Raw genomic sequence first — 6,204 nt, 5'->3', positions numbered from 1 at the left:
TGTAGAGGAGGTACAAAATATCATGTCTGCGGTAAATTTACTCCCTCTCTAATTTGCAATTCCAATTGGAGAGGGGTTCAAAAAATCATGGTCCCAATATTTTTAACCCCGTCATATTTTCAGATAGGAGAAGATTTTCAGAATATTATGTCCGCAATAGAATGTGCATCCATCTAATTTCCAATTTCAATTGGAGAGGAGGCTCGAAATATTATGGCTGCAATATATTGAACCCCATTCCTATTTCAAATTGTAATTTGAGAGGGGTTCAAAATATTATGACTGCGATATAATGTTTCTCCGTATAATTTCAATTTCAATTGTAGAAGGGGCTCAAAATAATATGGTCGAATATATTTAACCCCCTCCAATTTCCAATTCCAAAAACATTATTGCTACAATACATTGAACCCCCTTCATTTTCCCTTTCCCAACTAAAGAGAGGGTTTAAAATGTTATGACCACGATACATTGACCCCCCCCCCCTCCCGTTTTTCAATTCCTATTAGAGAGGAGGTTCATATTATTATGGCTGCAATATATTGAACCCCCTCCTAATTTCTAATTCTAAATAAAGAGGGGGGTTAAAATATCATGGCCGTGATATATTGAACCCCCTTCAATTAGCAATTCAAATCAGAGAGATGGTTAAAAATATGATGGACGCGATATATGCAACCCCATCCAATTTGTAATTCAAATTAGAGACGGGGTTCAAAATATTATGGCAGCGATGACTATATTGAACCCTCGCCTTCTTTTTAATTGCTTTCGGAGAGGAGTTTCAAAATATTATGACTGCGATTTATTGACCCCCCCCCTATTTCTAATTATATTTGGAGAGGAGGTTTAAAATATTACTGCCGCACTATATTACCCCCTCCCCCTTTGGTTTTCAATTCAAATCGGAAATTTCATAGTAAAGGGGGTTCAAAATATTTAAGCTGTGATATTCTGAACCCCCCTCCTTCTTCAATTCTAATTGGAGAAAGGGTTCAAAATATTATGGATGTGATATATTGATCCACTTCATATTTCCAATTGCAGTTGCAAATGTGGTTCAATGTTTAATGGCTTTGATAAATTGAACCCCTCTTCTAATTTTTTATGCAAAAGGAAAGAGGGTTCTTAATATTATGGCCGCGATATATTGAGCCCCCCATTCCACCTATTTTCAATTAGACTGGGAAAGTGGGTTCAAAATAGTATGGCTGCGATATATTGAACCCCTTACTTATTTAAAACGCCCATTTGAAAGGGAGTTTCAAATATCAAGACAGTGATATATTGAACTTCCCCTACCACCTATTTTCAATTCTCTTTGGAGAGGGGGTTCCAAATAGTATGGCCGCGATATATTAAAACTCCGATCCAAATTCCAATTCCAAATGGAGAGGAGGCTCAAAATATTATGGCTGCGGTATATCAAACCCCTTCCAATAAGCAATTCCAATAGGAGAGAGGTTCAAAATATTATGGACACGATATATTCAACCCACCTTCATTTTCCAACTGAAAATGGGGTAAAATATAATGACAACGATAATTTTATTGAACATAACCCTGCTTTTTTAATTGCTTTTGGAGAGGGGGTTCAAAGTATTATGGCTTTGATTCATTGAACCCCCTCCTATTGCAAATTCCAACTGGAGAGTAAAGAGGGGCGTTAAAAATAGTACGGCCGCGATATAGTTATCCCTCCTGCTGGTTTTCAATTCCGATTGGAATTTTATAGAAAAGGGGTCCAAAGTGTTTAAGCTCTGATATATTGACCCCCCCCCCTCCGATTGCCAATTGCAATTTGAGAGAGGGTTCAAAATATTATGGCTGCGATATTTTGAGCCCCCCATCCTACCTATTTTCAATTCCAATGGGGGGGGGGGGGGGGGGTTCAAAACATTATGGCTGCAATATATTGAACCCCTTACTTATTCAATACGCCCATTTGAAAGGGAGTTTCAAATATAACGGCAGTGCTATATTGAACTTCCCCTCCCACCTATTTTCAATTCTCTTTGGAGAGGGGGTTCCAAATAGTATGGCCGCGATATATTTAACCCCCCCCCCCATCCAATTTTTAATTTCAGTTGGAGTGGAGGTTTAAACACACACTTCCAGTTAGAAATTCCAATAAGAGAGAGGGTGGAAAACATTATGGACACGATATATTCAACCCCCCTTCAAATTGCAATTCTTATTAAAATATAATGGCAGCGATAATTATATTGAGCACGAATCTGCTTTTCAATTGCTTTTGTAGAGTGGGTTTAAAATAGTATGGCTGCAATTTATTTAATTTATATATTCCTAATTCCAATTCCAATTGGAGAGTAGAGAAGGGGTGAAAAATATCATGTCCGCAATATATACCCCTATACTGGGATACTATACTGGTTGAAAGCAGCTATGATCGGAGCTGATAAATATTTACCTAACACCGATGTGTATACGCAATACACAGTTCTTAACCCCATTTTCTCCCACCTTAGGACAAGCATTTAGAATATCCTCCAAGCAGGACATTCTATGTTCTTTGTAACAAAAAGATTCACCAAAACAATATGTTTGATATTCATAATATGTTTAATTTATTACAGACTGACAAATAAACCCACAATTATACCACCTGACTCCCCACCAAAAAAAAAGGAATTCCAAATTAAGCCTTTTTTTGTATGTGTATGCCTGAAGTTGGTATGGGAGGGAGGGGGGAAGGGTCATTGATGAGAATTAAAAATAAGAAGGCGTTTCAATATTTCACGTATAGCTATAATATTACAATATATATATTAAAACCCCTCTTGAAATCAAGGAGGTAGATGGCAATTATTCTAATTTCATGGCCATAAAATTTTGAACCACCTCTCCAATAGCCAAAGAAAAAGCGGGGTTTTCATTATTTCACAGTCATAACGTTTTGAACCCTCTCTCTAGTAGGAATTCAAAATCAATTAAGGATTAAATGATTTGCTGCTATAATATTTTGAAAACCCTCACTACTGGTATTGCATTATAGGGATACTAAAAAGGTTGTATGGGAATTGAATGTTTACGAACCCTGTGTATATACAGTACACAGGTGTTAGCTCTCTTTCTCCCACCTGATGACAAACATAGAGTAACTGAGTATACCAAAACCATGAAGTTGCTAATACGATCTAAGGGGGTTTAAAAAATTTCATAGACACAATATCCTGATCCACCTCTCCAATTGGAAATAAAAGGGGTGTCGTTCAATATTTTCTAGCCATAATATTTTGAACACATCTCCTAAAGGAATATGAAAAAGGATGGGTTTAAATATTTCACAGCCATAATAGCAATGAACATAAGATGGGAGGGGGGGGGGGGTTTCAATATATCGCAAACAAAATATTTTTAACCCCCTTCTGAATAGCAATGAAAAGAAGTCGGGGTTCAAATATTTCACAGCCATTATTTTTTGGACACCCTCTCCAAAGGGAATTGGAAATAGGAGACGGGTTAAAAATATCGCGGCCATAATATTTTGAACCCCTTTACCAATTGGAATTGGAAGTATGAAGGGGGTTCGATATATCGCAGCCAGAATATTCTGAACCCTCTTTCAAAAAAGAATTTGAAATAGGAGGGGTTTCAATAAGATAATCCCAGACTTCGATTTTTAGGGGGGATTTTTTAGGAGGGGAGTGATTTACAAATGTTTGATGACACAAGAAATGCTACAGAATATCGAGAATACATACATGTATAAAGAATATGTACGCGTATTCTATTCATTGATGCATACATACCAGAGTCAACACCAGAAATGACGTAGATATATATTTCTTCGTCGTTAGAAGATTCGTTCGTGTCTAACTGTATGGAAATGGAATTTCCAGTGGAGGTAACAATTTTGAAACCTTCTCTCGTTCCAACAGCGACAGATGTAGTTGGCAAAATATCCCCTGATAGTCAGAGTTAATGAATAATTTGTACGATGTCAAGCTTAATAAAAATGATACATGTAATATGTATATAACATAACTCTTAAGCGCTTTACAAAGTTATTTAAAATGACATGATAAAAGAGGAATAGTTTACGTTATACTGCTAAAAAATAACTCATGAATAGGATTTAGATTAACTTAGATCAGGAGAAAAAAAATTGAAATCACCATGTAAAACCTCTCAGATATAGCATTACACTAAAAGAAACGCATTTCCCGAAAAACTACGCGAGCTTATTCATAGAATTGATGTTTTCCGAGTAAATCAAATTATATTTATACCGGTATATTTGTTTTAACCGGTATAATATCAAAATCAAAATAATTTGAACATAATCTTAACTATACACTAGACTTACTAAAATGTTAGACTTATTATTTAAAACATAACATTCCATCCCTTGTTGTGGAAATGTTTTCTTTTAGCGACCTTCAACCAGAAACAACGCTATTGATGATGCATTTTCTTAATAAATATTTTAAGTTCATACCGTTTGAATCTCTCAGAGTTATTGTATCCGTTGCATCTTTCGTTATATCCGTACCACCAAGAGCAATTCGCAGGTCTGCTTCTGTATTGAATTTCCAAACACATGTTGTGGACCTGTGTATAAAATACAACTTCGAATATTTGCACAGCAGAAGGAAAGAAAATCAATGAATATGGTTTTATCAATTATTACTAGTATTCATATTTTATGTTCGCATCGTAGCAAGATCCACAGCATTTGTTAACCATATTTGTGCCACAAGGACGAATTTGGCCGATTAAATATATCTCATCGGGTTCGGAATTGTTTGAATTATTACAATATAGAAACAGTCATACATGTATAAGGTGTTTGTCCGAGCCCTGCCGGACACTGAGATGTTGCGATTGTTTGATTCGTGTATATTCAATTTATATAGTTATACATGTTTTCTTTGATTTCTCAAAGTTCTCAAATAGTAAGGTCTTCCGTTTCCAACGGGAGACGTTATTGTTTTCGTTCGGTTTCTTTTTACCTATTAAGGTCTTCCGTTTCCAACGGAAGACCGGATTGTTAATTTTTTTTTATTTTTTTTTTGTAATTTTATTTTATCTTGTCATTAAATACAACATATAAACAAAATATAATAGATGCAATAATAATGACAGTATTAGCATTGACAGATTGTTATTGCTTTATTTCTTTTTAGGGTCTTCCGTTTCCGACAGAAGACCGTCTTGTTTTTCTACTATTTCTTTCTTTTATTATTATTCTTAACATTCTTGTTCTGCTTTCTTTAAAGCTTTATTTCTCGGAAACTGTTAGCCCGATTTGCAACAAATTTTCAGGACTTATAGGACATTGGAGAAGATAAATGTTTTTAGTTATATTTTTTGTTGACGTCACTTCCGGTTTCAAATATTGACGATTTTATGATTTTTTAATGGTCATATTGTCCACGCATCTCCTCCGCAACTAATCAAGATAGAAGATTTAAAATTTGCGGGATTTTAGATGAATGTCTGTAGATATACCACCATGCTTTCAATTATGAAAATTGCTCAAGGCCTTGAAGGTTGCCTGATATTAGTTCTAGAAGCAAAAATGTTCATTGTACAACCGTTTATCTATACAGTACCATATCTAAGTCATATATTACGTAATTAGGGGTTTCAAGGGGCCAGAAATTCAAAAGTTTGATCATGTATATCTGGAAGAAGAGAAATATTTTCAAAAGCAATGTATAACAAAAGTTGCCATCTTAAATTTTATGTTGATGGTCCCATTAAGGAGTTTAGGGGCCGGCCCCTAAAACAAATTTGAACAAATATCTCGAGAACAGTTTATACTTGATTAACACTTGTTGAATAAAATATTTTAATATTTGCAAAACCTTTAATTTGATACCAAGAAAAAGGGGCTGGCCCCTCAAATTAGGGGCCAAAAATGTTCTAAAGTCTTCTTACAATAACTCTTTACTGAACAATAATTTGTTATCGATTATAGAAGCAAGAATGTTCACTGTACAGCTGTTATCTTTACAGTACCACAAGTTTAAAACTTTGATCATTAATATCTGAAAAAAGGAGAAATATTTTAAAAAGCAATGTGGAACAAATAATGTTAAAAAGAATGTTCTTAACAATATGGCAACTTAAATTTTGTTCTTTGTGGCCCCGATAAGGACTTAAAGAGTCGGCCTCTAAAACACAGTTGTTTAGATATCTCGAGACATGTTGAAGAACATCTGTTTATATTTGTGA

Source organism: Magallana gigas, chromosome 10 (genome assembly GCF_963853765.1).
Source record: "Magallana gigas chromosome 10, xbMagGiga1.1, whole genome shotgun sequence".
NCBI classification, from domain to species: Eukaryota; Metazoa; Mollusca; class Bivalvia; order Ostreida; family Ostreidae; genus Magallana; species Magallana gigas.
Note: the sequence above shows the minus strand (reverse complement) of the source record.